Genomic DNA, 21,185 nt, shown 5'->3' with positions numbered 1-21,185 from the left:
AGAGGGTTCCGTGGCAAGTCGAAGTTCCATTGAGTTCCATAGCATTTTATGGCAACTAGTACTTCCAGAGGGTTTCTAAGGCACTCCATGGAACCAGGAGTTCCAGAGCGTTCCATGGCATTCCATGGCAACTAGAAGTTCTGGAGCGTTCCATTGCACTCCATGGCAACTATTAGTTCCGGAGCTTTTCTATGGCATTCCATGGAAACTAGTAGTTCTAGAGAGTTTATATGGCATTCCATGGCTACTAGAAAATCCAGAGGGTTCCATGGCAAGTAGAAGTTCCAGTGTGTTCCATACCATTCCATGGCAACTAGTAGTTCCAGAGAGTTTCTACATCATTCCATGGCAACCAGGACTTCCAGAGCGTCCCATGGCATTCCACGACAACTAGTAGTTCCAGAGCATTTCTATGGCATTCCATGGCAACCAGGAGTTCCAGTGGCAAGTAGGAGTTCCAGACCGTGTCTATCGCATGCCATGGCAACTCTTATTTGCTATGTGTTTCCATGACAGTCCATTAGAATTAGAAGTTCTGGATCGTTCCATTGCATTCCATGGCAAGTAGGAGTTCCAGACCGTGTCTATCGCATGCCATGGCAACTCTTATTTGCTATGTGTTTCCATGGCATTCCATTAGAATTAGAAGTTCTGGATCGTTCCATTGCATTCCATGGTAAGTAGGAGTTCCAAAGCATTCCATGGCATTCCATGGCAACTACAATTTTGAGAAGGTTTCTGTGGCATTCATCGGCAACTATTATTTGCGATGTGTTTCCATAGCCATTCCATGGCAACTAGTAGTTCCAGAGCGTTTCTATCATATTCCATGGCAACTGGAAGATCCAGTGCGTTCCATGGCATTGTATGCAACTAGTAGTTCTGGAGAGTTTATATGGCATTCCATGGCTTCTAGAAATTCCAGAGAGTTCCGTGGCAAGTAGAATTTCCATTGTGTTCCATAGCATTTCATAGCAACTAGTAGTTCCAGTGCGTTTCTATGGCACTCCATGGTAACCAGGAGTTCCAGAGCGTTCCATGGCATTCCATGACAACTAGTAGTTCCAGAGCATTTCTATGGCATCCCATGGCAACCAGGAGTTCCAGTGCATTTCTATCGCATACCATGGGAACTGGAATTTGCGGAGCGTTCCATTGCATTCCATGGCAACTAGAAATTCCAAAGCGTTCCATACGAATCAAGGGGAAGTAATAATTCCAGAGCTTTTGATGGTATGAGGTGGCAACAAGGAGTTCCAGAGTGTTTCTATGGCATTCCATGGCAACTAGAAGTTCTGGAGCGTTCCATTGCATTCCATGGCAACTAGTAGTTCCAGAGGGTTTCCATGGCATTCCATGGTAACTAGTAATTACAGAGCGTTTCTACGGCATTACATGGCAACTATTTTTTGCCATGTGTTTCCATGACATTCCATAGCAACTAGAAGATCCGTAGCGTTCCTTGACATTCCATGCAAACTAGTAGTTCCAGAGCATTTCGATGGCATTTTGGTGGCAAAGAAAAGTTCCGCAGCGTTTCATGGCATTCATGGCAACTAAAATTTCCATAGCGTTGCATAGCCTTCCATGGAAACTAGAAGTTCCAGGGCGTTCTATGTCATTGCATTGCAACTAGTACTTCTGGACAGTTTATATGGCATTGCATGGCTTCTGGAAATACCAGAGGGTTCCGTGGCAAGTAGAAGTTCCAGTGTGTTCCATATCATTGCATGGCAACTTGTAGTTCCAGATCGTTTCTATGGCATTCCATGGTAACTAGTAGTTCTAGACAGTTTATATGGCATTCCATGGCTACTAGAAATTTCAGAGGGTTCCATGGCAAGTAGAAGTTCCAGTGTGTTCCATAGCATTCCATGGCAAGTAGTAGTTAAAGAGCGTTTCTATGGCACTGCATGGCAACTAGGATTTCAGTGCACTTCTATCGCATACCTGCGGAACGAGAGTTTCCGGAGCGTTCCATTGCATTCCATGGCAATTTGAAATTCCAGAGCGTTCCATACCAATCAAGGGCAAGGAGTAACTCCAAATCTTTTCATGGTATTAGGTGGCAACTTCAAGTTCCAAAGGGTTCCTATAGCATTCCATGGCAACTTAAATTTCCGGAGCATTCCATTGCATTCCATGGCAACTAGTAGTTCCAGAGCGTTTTTATGGCATTCCATGGCAACTAGAAATTCCAGAGCATGCCATACAAATCAAGTGCAAGTAGTAGTTCCAGAGCTTTTGAATGTATTAGCTGGCAACTAGACGTTTCATAGAGTTCCATGGCATTCCATGGCAACTAGAAGTTCCAGAGAATTCTAAAGCGTTTCGTGGCAACTTGTAGTTCCAGAGCTTTTCTATGGCATTCCATGGCAACCAGGAGTTCCAGAGCGTTTCATTGCATTCCATAGCAACTAGAAGTTCCAGAGCGTTTCTATGGCATTCCATGGCAACTCTTATTTGCAATGTGTTTCGATGATATTGCATTTGAATTAGAAGTTCTGTATTCTTCTATTGCATTCCATGGTAAGTAGGAGTTCCAAAACATTACGTGGCATTCCACGGCAACTAGGAGTTGCAGTGCGTTTCTATTGTATACCATGGCAACTAGAAGTACCGGAGCGTTCCATACCATTCCATGGACACTATTATTTGCGATGTGTTTCCATGACATTCCATGGCAACTAGGAGTTTCAGAGCATTCCATGGCATTCCATGGCAACTAGAAGTTCCAGAGCATTTCTATGGAATTCCATGGCTACTATTATTTGTGATGTGTTTCCATGGCATTCCATGGCATCTAGTAGTTACAGAGCGTTTATATGGCATTCCACGGCAACTAGAAGTTCTGCAGCGTTCCATGGTATTTCATGGCAACTAGAAGTTCCGGAGCGTTCCATTGCATTCCATGGCAACTAGAAGTTCCAGAGCGTTTCTGTGGCATATCATGGCAATTATTATTTGCGATGTGTTTCCATGATATTCCATGGCAACTAGAAGTTCGAGAGCGTTCCACAGCATTCCTTGACAACTAGTAGTTCCAGGGAATTTCTAATGCATTCCATGGCAACTATTATTTGCGATGTGTTTTCATGACATTCCATGGCAACTGGGAGTTCCAGTGTGTTTCTATCGCATACCATGGCAACTAGAAGTTCCGGAGCGTTCCATTGCATTCCATGGCAACTAGAAATTCCAGAGCGTTCCATACCAATCAAGGGCAAGTAGTAGTTCCAGAGGGTTTTATGGTATTAGGTGGGCACTAGAGGTTCCAGAGAATTCCTATGGCTTTCCATGGCAACTAGAATTTCCGGACCGTTTCATTGCTTTCCATGGCAACTAGAAGTTCCAGTGTCTTCCATAGCGTTCCGTGCAAACTTGTAGTTCCAGAGTGTTTCTATGGCATTCCATGGTAACTAGTTGTTACAGAGCGTTTCTATGTATTACATGGCAACAATTATTTGCGATGTGTTTCCATGAAATTCCAAGGAAATTTAAAGATCCGCAGCGTTCCATGACATTCCATGCCAACTAGTGTTAAAAGACCATTTCGATGGCATTTTGATGGTAACGAGGAGTTCCGCAGCATTTCATGGTATTCTATGGCAACTAGAATTTCCAGAGCGTTCCATAGCCTTCCATGGCAAATAGTAGTTCTGGACAGTTTATGTGGGATTCCATGTCTTCTAGAAATGCCAGAGGGTTCCGTGGCAAGTCGAAGTTCCATTGAGTTCCATAGCATTTTATGGCAACTAGTACTTCCAGAGGGTTTCTAAGGCACTCCATGGAACCAGGAGTTCCAGAGCGTTCCATGGCATTCCATGGCAACTAGAAGTTCTGGAGCGTTCCATTGCACTCCATGGCAACTAGTAGTTCCGGAGCTTTTCTATGGCATTCCATGGAAACTAGTAGTTCTAGAGAGTTTATATGGCATTCCATGGCTACTAGAAAATCCAGAGGGTTCCATGGCAAGTAGAAGTTCCAGTGTGTTCCATACCATTCCATGGCAACTAGTAGTTCCAGAGAGTTTCTACATCATTCCATGGCAACCAGGAGTTCCAGAGCGTCCCATGGCATTCCACGACAACTAGTAGTTCCAGAGCATTTCTATGGCATTCCATGGCAACCAGGAGTTCCAGTGGCAAGTAGGAGTTCCAGACCGTGTCTATCGCATGCCATGGCAACTCTTATTTGCTATGTGTTTCCATGACAGTCCATTAGAATTAGAAGTTCTGGATCGTTCCATTGCATTCCATGGCAAGTAGGAGTTCCAGACCGTGTCTATCGCATGCCATGGCAACTCTTATTTGCTATGTGTTTCCATGGCATTCCATTAGAATTAGAAGTTCTGGATCGTTCCATTGCATTCCATGGTAAGTAGGAGTTCCAAAGCATTCCATGGCATTCCATGGCAACTACAATTTTGAGAAGGTTTCTGTGGCATTCATCGGCAACTATTATTTGCGATGTGTTTCCATAGCCATTCCATGGCAACTAGTAGTTCCAGAGACTTTCTATGGCATTCCATGGCAACTAGTAGTTCCAGAGCGTTTCTATCATATTCCATGGCAACTGGAAGATCCAGTGCGTTCCATGGCATTGTATGCAACTAGTAGTTCTGGACAGTTTATATGGCATTCCATGGCTTCTAGAAATTCCAGAGAGTTCCGTGGCAAGTAGAATTTCCATTGTGTTCCATAGCATTTCATAGCAACTAGTAGTTCCAGTGCGTTTCTATGGCACTCCATGGTAACCAGGAGTTCCAGAGCGTTCCATGGCGTTCCATGACAACTAGTAGTTCCAGAGCATTTCTATGGTATCCCATGGCAACCAGGAGTTCCAGTGCATTTCTATCGCATACCATGGGAACTGGAATTTGCGGAGCGTTCCATTGCATTCCATGGCAACTAGAAATTCCAAAGCGTTCCATACGAATCAAGGGGAAGTAATAATTCCAGAGCTTTTGATGGTATGAGGTGGCAACAAGGAGTTCCAGAGTGTTTCTATGGCATTCCATGGCAACTAGAAGTTCTGGAGCGTTCCATTGCATTCCATGGCAACTAGTAGTTCCAGAGGGTTTCCATGGCATTCCATGGTAACTAGTAATTACAGAGCGTTTCTACGGCATTACATGGCAACTATTTTTTGCCATGTGTTTCCATGACATTCCATAGCAACTAGAAGATCCGTAGCGTTCCTTGACATTCCATGCAAACTAGTAGTTCCAGAGCATTTCGATGGCATTTTGGTGGCAAAGAAAAGTTCCGCAGCGTTTCGTGGCATTCATGGCAACTAAAATTTCCATAGCGTTGCATAGCCTTCCATGGAAACTAGAAGTTCCAGGGCGTTCTATGTCATTGCATTGCAACTAGTACTTCTGGACAGTTTATATGGCATTGCATGGCTTCTGGAAATACCAGAGGGTTCCGTGGCAAGTAGAAGTTCCAGTGTGTTCCATATCATTGCATGGCAACTTGTAGTTCCAGATCGTTTCTATGGCATTCCATGGTAACTAGTAGTTCTAGACAGTTTATATGGCATTCCATGGCTACTAGAAATTTCAGAGGGTTCCATGGCAAGTAGAAGTTCCAGTGTGTTCCATAGCATTCCATGGCAAGTAGTAGTTAAAGAGCGTTTCTATGGCACTGCATGGCAACTAGGATTTCAGTGCACTTCTATCGCATACCTGCGGAACGAGAGTTTCCGGAGCGTTCCATTGCATTCCATGGCAATTTGAAATTCCAGAGCGTTCCATACCAATCAAGGGCAAGGAGTAACTCCAAATCTTTTCATGGTGTTAGGTGGCAACTTCAAGTTCCAAAGGGTTCCTATAGCATTCCATGGCAACTTAAATTTCCGGAGCATTCCATTGCATTCCATGGCAACTAGTAGTTCCAGAGCGTTTCTATGGCATTCCATGTCAACTAGGAGTTCCAGTGCATTTCTATCACATACCACGGGAACTAGAAGTTCCGGAGCGTTGCATTGCATTCCATGGGAACTCGAAATTCCAGAACGTTCCATACCAATCAGGGGCAAGAAGTAGTTCCAGAGCTTTTGATGGTATTAGGAGGCAACTACTAGTTCCAGAGCGTTTCTATGGCACTCCATGGCAACCAGGAGTTCCAGAGCGTTCCATGGCATTCCATGGCAACTAGAAGTTCCAGAGCGTTTCTATGGCATTCCATGGCAACTCTTATTTGCAATGTGTTTCGATGATATTGCATTTGAATTAGAAGTTCTGTATTCTTCTATTGCATTCCATGGTAAGTAGGAGTTCCAAAACATTACGTGGCATTCCACGGCAACTAGGAGTTGCAGTGCGTTTCTATTGTATACCATGGCAACTAGAAGTACCGGAGCGTTCCATACCATTCCATGGACACTATTATTTGCGATGTGTTTCCATGACATTCCATGGCAACTAGGAGTTTCAGAGCATTCCATGGCATTCCATGGCAACTAGAAGTTCCAGAGCATTTCTATGGAATTCCATGGCTACTATTATTTGTGATGTGTTTCCATGGCATTCCATGGCATCTAGTAGTTACAGAGCGTTTATATGGCATTCCACGGCAACTAGAAGTTCTGCAGCGTTCCATGGTATTTCATGGCAACTAGAAGTTCCGGAGCGTTCCATTGCATTCCATGGCAACTAGAAGTTCCAGAGCGTTTCTGTGGCATATCATGGCAATTATTATTTGCGATGTGTTTCCACGATATTCCATGGCAACTAGAAGTTCGAGAGCGTTCCACAGCATTCCTTGACAACTAGTAGTTCCAGGGAATTTCTAATGCATTCCATGGCAACTATTATTTGCGATGTGTTTTCATGACATTCCATGGCAACTGGGAGTTCCAGTGTGTTTCTATCGCATACCATGGCAACTAGAAGTTCCGGAGCGTTCCATTGCATTCCATGGCAACTAGAAATTCCAGAGCGTTCCATACCAATCAAGGGCAAGTAGTAGTTCCAGAGGGTTTTATGGTATTAGGTGGGCACTAGAGGTTCCAGAGAATTCCTATGGCTTTCCATGGCAACTAGAATTTCCGGACCGTTTCATTGCTTTCCATGGCAACTAGAAGTTCCAGTGTCTTCCATAGCGTTCCGTGCAAACTTGTAGTTCCAGAGTGTTTCTATGGCATTCCATGGTAACTAGTTGTTACAGAGCGTTTCTATGTATTACATGGCAACAATTATTTGCGATGTGTTTCCATGAAATTCCAAGGAAATTTAAAGATCCGCAGCGTTCCATGACATTCCATGCCAACTAGTGTTAAAAGACCATTTCGATGGCATTTTGATGGTAACGAGGAGTTCCGCAGCATTTCATGGTATTCTATGGCAACTAGAATTTCCAGAGCGTTCCATAGCCTTCCATGGCAAATAGTAGTTCTGGACAGTTTATGTGGGATTCCATGTCTTCTAGAAATGCCAGAGGGTTCCGTGGCAAGTCGAAGTTCCATTGAGTTCCATAGCATTTTATGGCAACTAGTACTTCCAGAGGGTTTCTAAGGCACTCCATGGAACCAGGAGTTCCAGAGCGTTCCATGGCATTCCATGGCAACTAGAAGTTCTGGAGCGTTCCATTGCACTCCATGGCAACTAGTAGTTCCGGAGCTTTTCTATGGCATTCCATGGAAACTAGTAGTTCTAGAGAGTTTATATGGCATTCCATGGCTACTAGAAAATCCAGAGGGTTCCATGGCAAGTAGAAGTTCCAGTGTGTTCCATACCATTCCATGGCAACTAGTAGTTCCAGAGAGTTTCTACATCATTCCATGGCAACCAGGAGTTCCAGAGCGTCCCATGGCATTCCACGACAACTAGTAGTTCCAGAGCATTTCTATGGCATTCCATGGCAACCAGGAGTTCCAGTGGCAAGTAGGAGTTCCAGACCGTGTCTATCGCATGCCATGGCAACTCTTATTTGCTATGTGTTTCCATGACAGTCCATTAGAATTAGAAGTTCTGGATCGTTCCATTGCATTCCATGGCAAGTAGGAGTTCCAGACCGTGTCTATCGCATGCCATGGCAACTCTTATTTGCTATGTGTTTCCATGGCATTCCATTAGAATTAGAAGTTCTGGATCGTTCCATTGCATTCCATGGTAAGTAGGAGTTCCAAAGCATTCCATGGCATTCCATGGCAACTACAATTTTGAGAAGGTTTCTGTGGCATTCATCGGCAACTATTATTTGCGATGTGTTTCCATAGACATTCCATGGCAACTAGTAGTTCCAGAGACTTTCTATGGCATTCCATGGCAACTAGTAGTTCCAGAGCGTTTCTATCATATTCCATGGCAACTGGAAGATCCAGTGCGTTCCATGGCATTGTATGCAACTAGTAGTTCTGGAGAGTTTATATGGCATTCCATGGCTTCTAGAAATTCCAGAGAGTTCCGTGGCAAGTAGAATTTCCATTGTGTTCCATAGCATTTCATAGCAACTAGTAGTTCCAGTGCGTTTCTATGGCACTCCATGGTAACCAGGAGTTCCAGAGCGTTCCATGGCATTCCATGGCAACTAGTAGTTCCAGAGCGTTTTTATGGCATTCCATGGCAACTAGAAATTCCAGAGCATGCCATACAAATCAAGTGCAAGTAGTAGTTCCAGAGCTTTTGAATGTATTAGCTGGCAACTAGACGTTTCATAGTGTTCCATGGCATTCCATGGCAACTAGAAGTTCCAGAGAATTCTAAAGCGTTTCGTGGCAACTTGTAGTTCCAGAGCTTTTCTATGGCATTCCATGGCAACCAGGAGTTCCAGAGCGTTTCATTGCATTCCATGGCAAATAGTAGTTCCAGAGCGTTTCTATGGCATTCCATGGCAACTCTTATTTGCAATGTGTTTCGATGATATTGCATTTGAATTAGAAGTTCTGTATTCTTCTATTGCATTCCATGGTAAGTAGGAGTTCCAAAACATTACGTGGCATTCCACGGCAACTAGGAGTTGCAGTGCGTTTCTATTGTATACCATGGCAACTAGAAGTACCGGAGCGTTCCATACCATTCCATGGACACTATTATTTGCGATGTGTTTCCACGACATTCCATGGCAACTAGGAGTTTCAGAGCATTCCATGGCATTCCATGGCAACTAGAAGTTCCAGAGCATTTCTATGGAATTCCATGGCTACTATTATTTGTGATGTGTTTCCATGGCATTCCATGGCATCTAGTTACAGAGCGTTTATATGGCATTCCACGGCAACTAGAAGTTCTGCAGCGTTCCATGGTATTTCATGGCAAGTAGAAGTTCCGGAGCGTTCCATTGCATTCCATGGCAACTAGAAGTTCCAGAGCGTTTCTGTGGCATATCATGGCAATTATTATTTGCGATGTGTTTCCACGATATTCCATGGCAACTAGAAGTTCGAGAGCGTTCCACAGCATTCCTTGACAACTAGTAGTTCCAGGGAATTTCTAATGCATTCCATGGCAACTATTATTTGCGATGTGTTTTCATGACATTCCATGGCAACTGGGAGTTCCAGTGTGTTTCTATCGCATACCATGGCAACTAGAAGTTCCGGAGCGTTCCATTGCATTCCATGGCAACTAGAAATTCCAGAGCGTTCCATACCAATCAAGGGCAAGTAGTAGTTCCAGAGGGTTTTATGGTATTAGGTGGGCACTAGAGGTTCCAGAGAATTCCTATGGCTTTCCATGGCAACTAGAATTTCCGGACCGTTTCATTGCTTTCCATGGCAACTAGAAGTTCCAGTGTCTTCCATAGCGTTCCGTGCAAACTTGTAGTTCCAGAGTGTTTCTATGGCATTCCATGGTAACTAGTTGTTACAGAGCGTTTCTATGTATTACATGGCAACAATTATTTGCGATGTGTTTCCATGAAATTCCAAGGAAATTTAAAGATCCGCAGCGTTCCATGACATTCCATGCCAACTAGTGTTAAAAGACCATTTCGATGGCATTTTGATGGTAACGAGGAGTTCCGCAGCATTTCATGGTATTCTATGGCAACTAGAATTTCCAGAGCGTTCCATAGCCTTCCATGGCAAATAGTAGTTCTGGACAGTTTATGTGGGATTCCATGTCTTCTAGAAATGCCAGAGGGTTCCGTGGCAAGTCGAAGTTCCATTGAGTTCCATAGCATTTTATGGCAACTAGTACTTCCAGAGGGTTTCTAAGGCACTCCATGGAACCAGGAGTTCCAGAGCGTTCCATGGCATTCCATGGCAACTAGAAGTTCTGGAGCGTTCCATTGCACTCCATGGCAACTAGTAGTTCCGGAGCTTTTCTATGGCATTCCATGGAAACTAGTAGTTCTAGAGAGTTTATATGGCATTCCATGGCTACTAGAAAATCCAGAGGGTTCCATGGCAAGTAGAAGTTCCAGTGTGTTCCATACCATTCCATGGCAACTAGTAGTTCCAGAGAGTTTCTACATCATTCCATGGCAACCAGGAGTTCCAGAGCGTCCCATGGCATTCCACGACAACTAGTAGTTCCAGAGCATTTCTATGGCATTCCATGGCAACCAGGAGTTCCAGTGGCAAGTAGGAGTTCCAGACCGTGTCTATCGCATGCCATGGCAACTCTTATTTGCTATGTGTTTCCATGACAGTCCATTAGAATTAGAAGTTCTGGATCGTTCCATTGCATTCCATGGCAAGTAGGAGTTCCAGACCGTGTCTATCGCATGCCATGGCAACTCTTATTTGCTATGTGTTTCCATGGCATTCCATTAGAATTAGAAGTTCTGGATCGTTCCATTGCATTCCATGGTAAGTAGGAGTTCCAAAGCATTCCATGGCATTCCATGGCAACTACAATTTTGAGAAGGTTTCTGTGGCATTCATCAGCAACTATTATTTGCGATGTGTTTCCATAGCCATTCCATGGCAACTAGTAGTTCCAGAGACTTTCTATGGCATTCCATGGCAACTAGTAGTTCCAGAGCGTTTCTATCATATTCCATGGCAACTGGAAGATCCAGTGTGTTCCATGGCATTGTATGCAACTAGTAGTTCTGGAGAGTTTATATGGCATTCCATGGCTTCTAGAAATTCCAGAGAGTTCCGTGGCAAGTAGAATTTCCATTGTGTTCCATAGCATTTCATAGCAACTAGTAGTTCCAGTGCGTTTCTATGGCACTCCATGGTAACCAGGAGTTCCAGAGCGTTCCATGGCATTCCATGACAACTAGTAGTTCCAGAGCATTTCTATGGCATCCCATGGCAACCAGGAGTTCCAGTGCATTTCTATCGCATACCATGGGAACTGGAATTTGCGGAGCGTTCCATTGCATTCCATGGCAACTAGAAATTCCAAAGCGTTCCATACGAATCAAGGGGAAGTAATAATTCCAGAGCTTTTGATGGTATGAGGTGGCAACAAGGAGTTCCAGAGTGTTTCTATGGCATTCCATGGCAACTAGAAGTTCTGGAGCGTTCCATTGCATTCCATGGCAACTAGTAGTTCCAGAGGGTTTCCATGGCATTCCATGGTAACTAGTAATTACAGAGCGTTTCTACGGCATTACATGGCAACTATTTTTTGCCATGTGTTTCCATGACATTCCATAGCAACTAGAAGATCCGTAGCGTTCCTTGACATTCCATGCAAACTAGTAGTTCCAGAGCATTTCGATGGCATTTTGGTGGCAAAGAAAAGTTCCGCAGCGTTTCGTGGCATTCATGGCAACTAAAATTTCCATAGCGTTGCATAGCCTTCCATGGAAACTAGAAGTTCCAGGGCGTTCTATGTCATTGCATTGCAACTAGTACTTCTGGACAGTTTATATGGCATTGCATGGCTTCTGGAAATACCAGAGGGTTCCGTGGCAAGTAGAAGTTCCAGTGTGTTCCATATCATTGCATGGCAACTTGTAGTTCCAGATCGTTTCTATGGCATTCCATGGTAACTAGTAGTTCTAGACAGTTTATATGGCATTCCATGGCTACTAGAAATTTCAGAGGGTTCCATGGCAAGTAGAAGTTCCAGTGTGTTCCATAGCATTCCATGGCAAGTAGTAGTTAAAGAGCGTTTCTATGGCACTGCATGGCAACTAGGATTTCAGTGCACTTCTATCGCATACCTGCGGAACGAGAGTTTCCGGAGCGTTCCATTGCATTCCATGGCAATTTGAAATTCCAGAGCGTTCCATACCAATCAAGGGCAAGGAGTAACTCCAAATCTTTTCATGGTATTAGGTGGCAACTTCAAGTTCCAAAGGGTTCCTATAGCATTCCATGGCAACTTAAATTTCCGGAGCATTCCATTGCATTCCATGGCAACTAGTAGTTCCAGAGCGTTTTTATGGCATTCCATGGCAACTAGAAATTCCAGAGCATGCCATACAAATCAAGTGCAAGTAGTAGTTCCAGAGCTTTTGAATGTATTAGCTGGCAACTAGACGTTTCATAGAGTTCCATGGCATTCCATGGCAACTAGAAGTTCCAGAGAATTCTAAAGCGTTTCGTGGCAACTTGTAGTTCCAGAGCTTTTCTATGGCATTCCATGGCAACCAGGAGTTCCAGAGCGTTTCATTGCATTCCATGGCAAATAGTAGTTCCAGAGCGTTTCTATGGCATTCCATGGCAACTCTTATTTGCAATGTGTTTCGATGATATTGCATTTGAATTAGAAGTTCTGTATTCTTCTATTGCATTCCATGGTAAGTAGGAGTTCCAAAACATTACGTGGCATTCCACGGCAACTAGGAGTTGCAGTGCGTTTCTATTGTATACCATGGCAACTAGAAGTACCGGAGCGTTCCATACCATTCCATGGACACTATTATTTGCGATGTGTTTCCACGACATTCCATGGCAACTAGGAGTTTCAGAGCATTCCATGGCATTCCATGGCAACTAGAAGTTCCAGAGCATTTCTATGGAATTCCATGGCTACTATTATTTGTGATGTGTTTCCATGGCATTCCATGGCATCTAGTTACAGAGCGTTTATATGGCATTCCACGGCAACTAGAAGTTCTGCAGCGTTCCATGGTATTTCATGGCAAGTAGAAGTTCCGGAGCGTTCCATTGCATTCCATGGCAACTAGAAGTTCCAGAGCGTTTCTGTGGCATATCATGGCAATTATTATTTGCGATGTGTTTCCACGATATTCCATGGCAACTAGAAGTTCGAGAGCGTTCCACAGCATTCCTTGACAACTAGTAGTTCCAGGGAATTTCTAATGCATTCCATGGCAACTATTATTTGCGATGTGTTTTCATGACATTCCATGGCAACTGGGAGTTCCAGTGTGTTTCTATCGCATACCATGGCAACTAGAAGTTCCGGAGCGTTCCATTGCATTCCATGGCAACTAGAAATTCCAGAGCGTTCCATACCAATCAAGGGCAAGTAGTAGTTCCAGAGGGTTTTATGGTATTAGGTGGGCACTAGAGGTTCCAGAGAATTCCTATGGCTTTCCATGGCAACTAGAATTTCCGGACCGTTTCATTGCTTTCCATGGCAACTAGAAGTTCCAGTGTCTTCCATAGCGTTCCGTGCAAACTTGTAGTTCCAGAGTGTTTCTATGGCATTCCATGGTAACTAGTTGTTACAGAGCGTTTCTATGTATTACATGGCAACAATTATTTGCGATGTGTTTCCATGAAATTCCAAGGAAATTTAAAGATCCGCAGCGTTCCATGACATTCCATGCCAACTAGTGTTAAAAGACCATTTCGATGGCATTTTGATGGTAACGAGGAGTTCCGCAGCATTTCATGGTATTCTATGGCAACTAGAATTTCCAGAGCGTTCCATAGCCTTCCATGGCAAATAGTAGTTCTGGACAGTTTATGTGGGATTCCATGTCTTCTAGAAATGCCAGAGGGTTCCGTGGCAAGTCGAAGTTCCATTGAGTTCCATAGCATTTTATGGCAACTAGTACTTCCAGAGGGTTTCTAAGGCACTCCATGGAACCAGGAGTTCCAGAGCGTTCCATGGCATTCCATGGCAACTAGAAGTTCTGGAGCGTTCCATTGCACTCCATGGCAACTAGTAGTTCCGGAGCTTTTCTATGGCATTCCATGGAAACTAGTAGTTCTAGAGAGTTTATATGGCATTCCATGGCTACTAGAAAATCCAGAGGGTTCCATGGCAAGTAGAAGTTCCAGTGTGTTCCATACCATTCCATGGCAACTAGTAGTTCCAGAGAGTTTCTACATCATTCCATGGCAACCAGGAGTTCCAGAGCGTCCCATGGCATTCCACGACAACTAGTAGTTCCAGAGCATTTCTATGGCATTCCATGGCAACCAGGAGTTCCAGTGGCAAGTAGGAGTTCCAGACCGTGTCTATCGCATGCCATGGCAACTCTTATTTGCTATGTGTTTCCATGACAGTCCATTAGAATTAGAAGTTCTGGATCGTTCCATTGCATTCCATGGCAAGTAGGAGTTCCAGACCGTGTCTATCGCATGCCATGGCAACTCTTATTTGCTATGTGTTTCCATGGCATTCCATTAGAATTAGAAGTTCTGGATCGTTCCATTGCATTCCATGGTAAGTAGGAGTTCCAAAGCATTCCATGGCATTCCATGGCAACTACAATTTTGAGAAGGTTTCTGTGGCATTCATCAGCAACTATTATTTGCGATGTGTTTCCATAGCCATTCCATGGCAACTAGTAGTTCCAGAGACTTTCTATGGCATTCCATGGCAACTAGTAGTTCCAGAGCGTTTCTATCATATTCCATGGCAACTGGAAGATCCAGTGCGTTCCATGGCATTGTATGCAACTAGTAGTTCTGGAGAGTTTATATGGCATTCCATGGCTTCTAGAAATTCCAGAGAGTTCCGTGGCAAGTAGAATTTCCATTGTGTTCCATAGCATTTCATAGCAACTAGTAGTTCCAGTGCGTTTCTATGGCACTCCATGGTAACCAGGAGTTCCAGAGCGTTCCATGGCATTCCATGACAACTAGTAGTTCCAGAGCATTTCTATGGCATCCCATGGCAACCAGGAGTTCCAGTGCATTTCTATCGCATACCATGGGAACTGGAATTTGCGGAGCGTTCCATTGCATTCCATGGCAACTAGAAATTCCAAAGCGTTCCATACGAATCAAGGGGAAGTAATAATTCCAGAGCTTTTGATGGTATGAGGTGGCAACAAGGAGTTCCAGAGTGTTTCTATGGCATTCCATGGCAACTAGAAGTTCTGGAGCGTTCCATTGCATTCCATGGCAACTAGTAGTTCCAGAGGGTTTCCATGGCATTCCATGGTAACTAGTAATTACAGAGCGTTTCTACGGCATTACATGGCAACTATTTTTTGCCATGTGTTTCCATGACATTCCATAGCAACTAGAAGATCCGTAGCGTTCCTTGACATTCCATGCAAACTAGTAGTTCCAGAGCATTTCGATGGCATTTTGGTGGCAAAGAAAAGTTCCGCAGCGTTTCGTGGCATTCATGGCAACTAAAATTTCCATAGCGTTGCATAGCCTTCCATGGAAACTAGAAGTTCCAGGGCGTTCTATGTCATTGCATTGCAACTAGTACTTCTGGACAGTTTATATGGCATTGCATGGCTTCTGGAAATACCAGAGGGTTCCGTGGCAAGTAGAAGTTCCAGTGTGTTCCATATCATTGCATGGCAACTTGTAGTTCCAGATCGTTTCTATGGCATTCCATGGTAACTAGTAGTTCTAGACAGTTTATATGGCATTCCATGGCTACTAGAAATTTCAGAGGGTTCCATGGCAAGTAGAAGTTCCAGTGTGTTCCATAGCATTCCATGGCAAGTAGTAGTTAAAGAGCGTTTCTATGGCACTGCATGGCAACTAGGATTTCAGTGCACTTCTATCGCATACCTGCGGAACGAGAGTTTCCGGAGCGTTCCATTGCATTCCATGGCAATTTGAAATTCCAGAGCGTTCCATACCAATCAAGGGCAAGGAGTAACTCCAAATCTTTTCATGGTATTAGGTGGCAACTTCAAGTTCCAAAGGGTTCCTATAGCATTCCATGGCAACTTAAATTTCCGGAGCATTCCATTGCATTCCATGGCAAATAGTAGTTCCAGAGCGTTTCTATGGCATTCCATGTCAACTAGGAGTTCCAGTGCATTTCTATCACATACCACGGGAACTAGAAGTTCCGGAGCGTTGCATTGCATTCCATGGGAACTCGAAATTCCAGAACGTTCCATACCAATCAGGGGCAAGAAGTAGTTCCAGAGCTTTTGATGGTATTACGAGGCAACTACTAGTTCCAGAGCGTTTCTATGGCACTCCATGGCAACCAGGAGTTCCAGAGCGTTCCATGGCATTCCATGGCAACTAGAAGTTCCAGAGCGTTTCTATGGCATTCCATGGCAACTCTTATTTGCAATGTGTTTCGATGATATTGCATTTGAATTAGAAGTTCTGTATTCTTCTATTGCATTCCATGGTAAGTAGGAGTTCCAAAACATTACGTGGCATTCCACGGCAACTAGGAGTTGCAGTGCGTTTCTATTGTATACCATGGCAACTAGAAGTACCGGAGCGTTCCATACCATTCCATGGACACTATTATTTGCGATGTGTTTCCATGACATTCCATGGCAACTAGGAGTTTCAGAGCATTCCATGGCATTCCATGGCAACTAGAAGTTCCAGAGCATTTCTATGGAATTCCATGGCTACTATTATTTGTGATGTGTTTCCATGGCATTCCATGGCATCTAGTAGTTACAGAGCGTTTATATGGCATTCCACGGCAACTAGAAGTTCTGCAGCGGTCCATGGTATTTCATGGCAACTAGAAGTTCCGGAGCGTTCCATTGCATTCCATGGCAACTAGAAGTTCCAGAGCGTTTCTGTGGCATATCATGGCAATTAATATTTGCGATGTGTTTCCACGATATTCCATGGCAACTAGAAGTTCGAGAGCGTTCCACAGCATTCCTTGACAACTAGTAGTTCCAGGGAATTTCTAATGCATTCCATGGCAACTATTATTTGCGATGTGTTTTCATGACATTCCATGGCAACTGGGAGTTCCAGTGTGTTTCTATCGCATACCATGGCAACTAGAAGTTCCGGAGCGTTCCATTGCATTCCATGGCAACTAGAAATTCCAGAGCGTTCCATACCAATCAAGGGCAAGTAGTAGTTCCAGAGGTTTTTATGGTATTAGGTGGGCACTAGAGGTTCCAGAGAATTCCTATGGCTTTCCATGGCAACTAGAATTTCCGGACCGTTTCATTGCTTTCCATGGCAACTAGAAGTTCCAGTGTCTTCCATAGCGTTCCGTGCAAACTTGTAGTTCCAGAGTGTTTCTATGGCATTCCATGGTAACTAGTTGTTACAGAGCGTTTCTATGTATTACATGGCAACAATTATTTGCGATGTGTTTCCATGAAATTCCAAGGAAATTTAAAGATCCGCAGCGTTCCATGACATTCCATGCCAACTAGTGTTAAAAGACCATTTCGATGGCATTTTGATGGTAACGAGGAGTTCCGCAGCATTTCATGGTATTCTATGGCAACTAGAATTTCCAGAGCGTTCCATAGCCTTCCATGGCAAATAGTAGTTCTGGACAGTTTATGTGGGATTCCATGTCTTCTAGAAATGCCAGAGGGTTCCGTGGCAAGTCGAAGTTCCATTGAGTTCCATAGCATTTTATGGCAACTAGTACTTCCAGAGGGTTTCTAAGGCACTCCATGGAACCAGGAGTTCCAGAGCGTTCCATGGCATTCCATGGCAACTAGAAGTTCTGGAGCGTTCCATTGCACTCCATGGCAACTAGTAGTTCCGGAGCTTTTCTATGGCATTCCATGGAAACTAGTAGTTCTAGAGAGTTTATATGGCATTCCATGGCTACTAGAAAATCCAGAGGGTTCCATGGCAAGTAGAAGTTCCAGTGTGTTCCATACCATTCCATGGCAACTAGTAGTTCCAGAGAGTTTCTACATCATTCCATGGCAACCAGGAGTTCCAGAGCGTCCCATGGCATTCCACGACAACTAGTAGTTCCAGAGCATTTCTATGGCATTCCATGGCAACCAGGAGTTCCAGTGGCAAGTAGGAGTTCCAGACCGTGTCTATCGCATGCCATGGCAACTCTTATTTGCTATGTGTTTCCATGACAGTCCATTAGAATTAGAAGTTCTGGATCGTTCCATTGCATTCCATGGCAAGTAGGAGTTCCAGACCGTGTCTATCGCATGCCATGGCAACTCTTATTTGCTATGTGTTTCCATGGCATTCCATTAGAATTAGAAGTTCTGGATCGTTCCATTGCATTCCATGGTAAGTAGGAGTTCCAAAGCATTCCATGGCATTCCATGGCAACTACAATTTTGAGAAGGTTTCTGTGGCATTCATCGGCAACTATTATTTGCGATGTGTTTCCATAGCCATTCCATGGCAACTAGTAGTTCCAGAGACTTTCTATGGCATTCCATGGCAACTAGTAGTTCCAGAGCGTTTCTATCATATTCCATGGCAACTGGAAGATCCAGTGCGTTCCATGGCATTGTATGCAACTAGTAGTTCTGGACAGTTTATATGGCATTCCATGGCTTCTAGAAATTCCAGAGAGTTCCGTGGCAAGTAGAAGTTCCATTGTGTTCCATAGCATTTCATAGCAACTAGTAGTTCCAGTGCGTTTCTATGGCACTCCATGGTAACCAGGAGTTCCAGAGCGTTCCATGGCATTCCATGACAACTAGTAGTTCCAGAGCATTTCTATGGCATCCCATGGCAACCAGGAGTTCCAGTGCATTTCTATCGCATACCATGGGAACTGGAATTTGCGGAGCGTTCCATTGCATTCCATGGCAACTAGTAGTTCCAGAGGGTTTCCATGGCATTCCATGGTAACTAGTAATTACAGAGCGTTTCTACGGCATTACATGGCAACTATTTTTTGCCATGTGTTTCCATGACATTCCATAGCAACTAGAAGATCCGTAGCGTTCCTTGACATTCCATGCAAACTAGTAGTTCCAGAGCATTTCGATGGCATTTTGGTGGCAAAGAAAAGTTCCGCAGCGTTTCGTGGCATTCATGGCAACTAAAATTTCCATAGCGTTGCATAGCCTTCCATGGAAACTAGAAGTTCCAGGGCGTTCTATGTCATTGCATTGCAACTAGTACTTCTGGACAGTTTATATGGCATTGCATGGCTTCTGGAAATACCAGAGGGTTCCGTGGCAAGTAGAAGTTCCAGTGTGTTCCATATCATTGCATGGCAACTTGTAGTTCCAGATCGTTTCTATGGCATTCCATGGTAACTAGTAGTTCTAGACAGTTTATATGGCATTCCATGGCTACTAGAAATTTCAGAGGGTTCCATGGCAAGTAGAAGTTCCAGTGTGTTCCATAGCATTCCATGGCAAGTAGTAGTTAAAGAGCGTTTCTATGGCACTGCATGGCAACTAGGATTTCAGTGCACTTCTATCGCATACCTGCGGAACGAGAGTTTCCGGAGCGTTCCATTGCATTCCATGGCAATTTGAAATTCCAGAGCGTTCCATACCAATCAAGGGCAAGGAGTAACTCCAAATCTTTTCATGGTATTAGGTGGCAACTTCAAGTTCCAAAGGGTTCCTATAGCATTCCATGGCAACTTAAATTTCCGGAGCATTCCATTGCATTCCATGGCAAATAGTAGTTCCAGAGCGTTTCTATGGCATTCCATGTCAACTAGGAGTTCCAGTGCATTTCTATCACATACCACGGGAACTAGAAGTTCCGGAGCGTTGCATTGCATTCCATGGGAACTCGAAATTCCAGAACGTTCCATACCAATCAGGGGCAAGAAGTAGTTCCAGAGCTTTTGATGGTATTACGAGGCAACTACTAGTTCCAGAGCGTTTCTATGGCACTCCATGGCAACCAGGAGTTCCAGAGCGTTCCATGGCATTCCATGGCAACTAGAAGTTCCAGAGCGTTTCTATGGCATTCCATGGCAACTCTTATTTGCAATGTGTTTCGATGATATTGCATTTGAATTAGAAGTTCTGTATTCTTCTATTGCATTCCATGGTAAGTAGGAGTTCCAAAACATTACGTGGCATTCCACGGCAACTAGGAGTTGCAGTGCGTTTCTATTGTATACCATGGCAACTAGAAGTACCGGAGCGTTCCATACCATTCCATGGACACTATTATTTGCGATGTGTTTCCATGACATTCCATGGCAACTAGGAGTTTCAGAGCATTCCATGGCATTCCATGGCAACTAGAAGTTCCAGAGCATTTCTATGGAATTCCATGGCTACTATTATTTGTGATGTGTTTCCATGGCATTCCATGGCATCTAGTAGTTACAGAGCGTTTATATGGCATTCCACGGCAACTAGAAGTTCTGCAGCGGTCCATGGTATTTCATGGCAACTAGAAGTTCCGGAGCGTTCCATTGCATTCCATGGCAACTAGAAGTTCCAGAGCGTTTCTGTGGCATATCATGGCAATTAATATTTGCGATGTGTTTCCACGATATTCCATGGCAACTAGAAGTTCGAGAGCGTTCCACAGCATTCCTTGACAACTAGTAGTTCCAGGGAATTTCTAATGCATTCCATGGCAACTATTATTTGCGATGTGTTTTCATGACATTCCATGGCAACTGGGAGTTCCAGTGTGTTTCTATCGCATACCATGGCAACTAGAAGTTCCGGAGCGTTCCATTGCATTCCATGGCAACTAGAAATTCCAGAGCGTTCCATACCAATCAAGGGCAAGTAGTAGTTCCAGAGGTTTTTATGGTATTAGGTGGGCACTAGAGGTTCCAGAGAATTCCTATGGCTTTCCATGGCAACTAGAATTTCCGGACCGTTTCATTGCTTTCCATGGCAACTAGAAGTTCCAGTGTCTTCCATAGCGTTCCGTGCAAACTTGTAGTTCCAGAGTGTTTCTATGGCATTCCATGGTAACTAGTTGTTACAGAGCGTTTCTATGTATTACATGGCAACAATTATTTGCGATGTGTTTCCATGAAATTCCAAGGAAATTTAAAGATCCGCAGCGTTCCATGACATTCCATGCCAACTAGTGTTAAAAGACCATTTCGATGGCATTTTGATGGTAACGAGGAGTTCCGCAGCATTTCATGGTATTCTATGGCAACTAGAATTTCCAGAGCGTTCCATAGCCTTCCATGGCAAATAGTAGTTCTGGACAGTTTATGTGGGATTCCATGTCTTCTAGAAATGCCAGAGGGTTCCGTGGCAAGTCGAAGTTCCATTGAGTTCCAT

Source organism: Leptosomus discolor, unplaced genomic scaffold, assembly GCF_034619465.1.
Source record: "Leptosomus discolor isolate bLepDis1 unplaced genomic scaffold, bLepDis1.hap2 HAP2_SCAFFOLD_77, whole genome shotgun sequence".
Classification (NCBI taxonomy): Eukaryota; Metazoa; Chordata; class Aves; order Leptosomiformes; family Leptosomidae; genus Leptosomus; species Leptosomus discolor.
Note: the sequence above shows the minus strand (reverse complement) of the source record.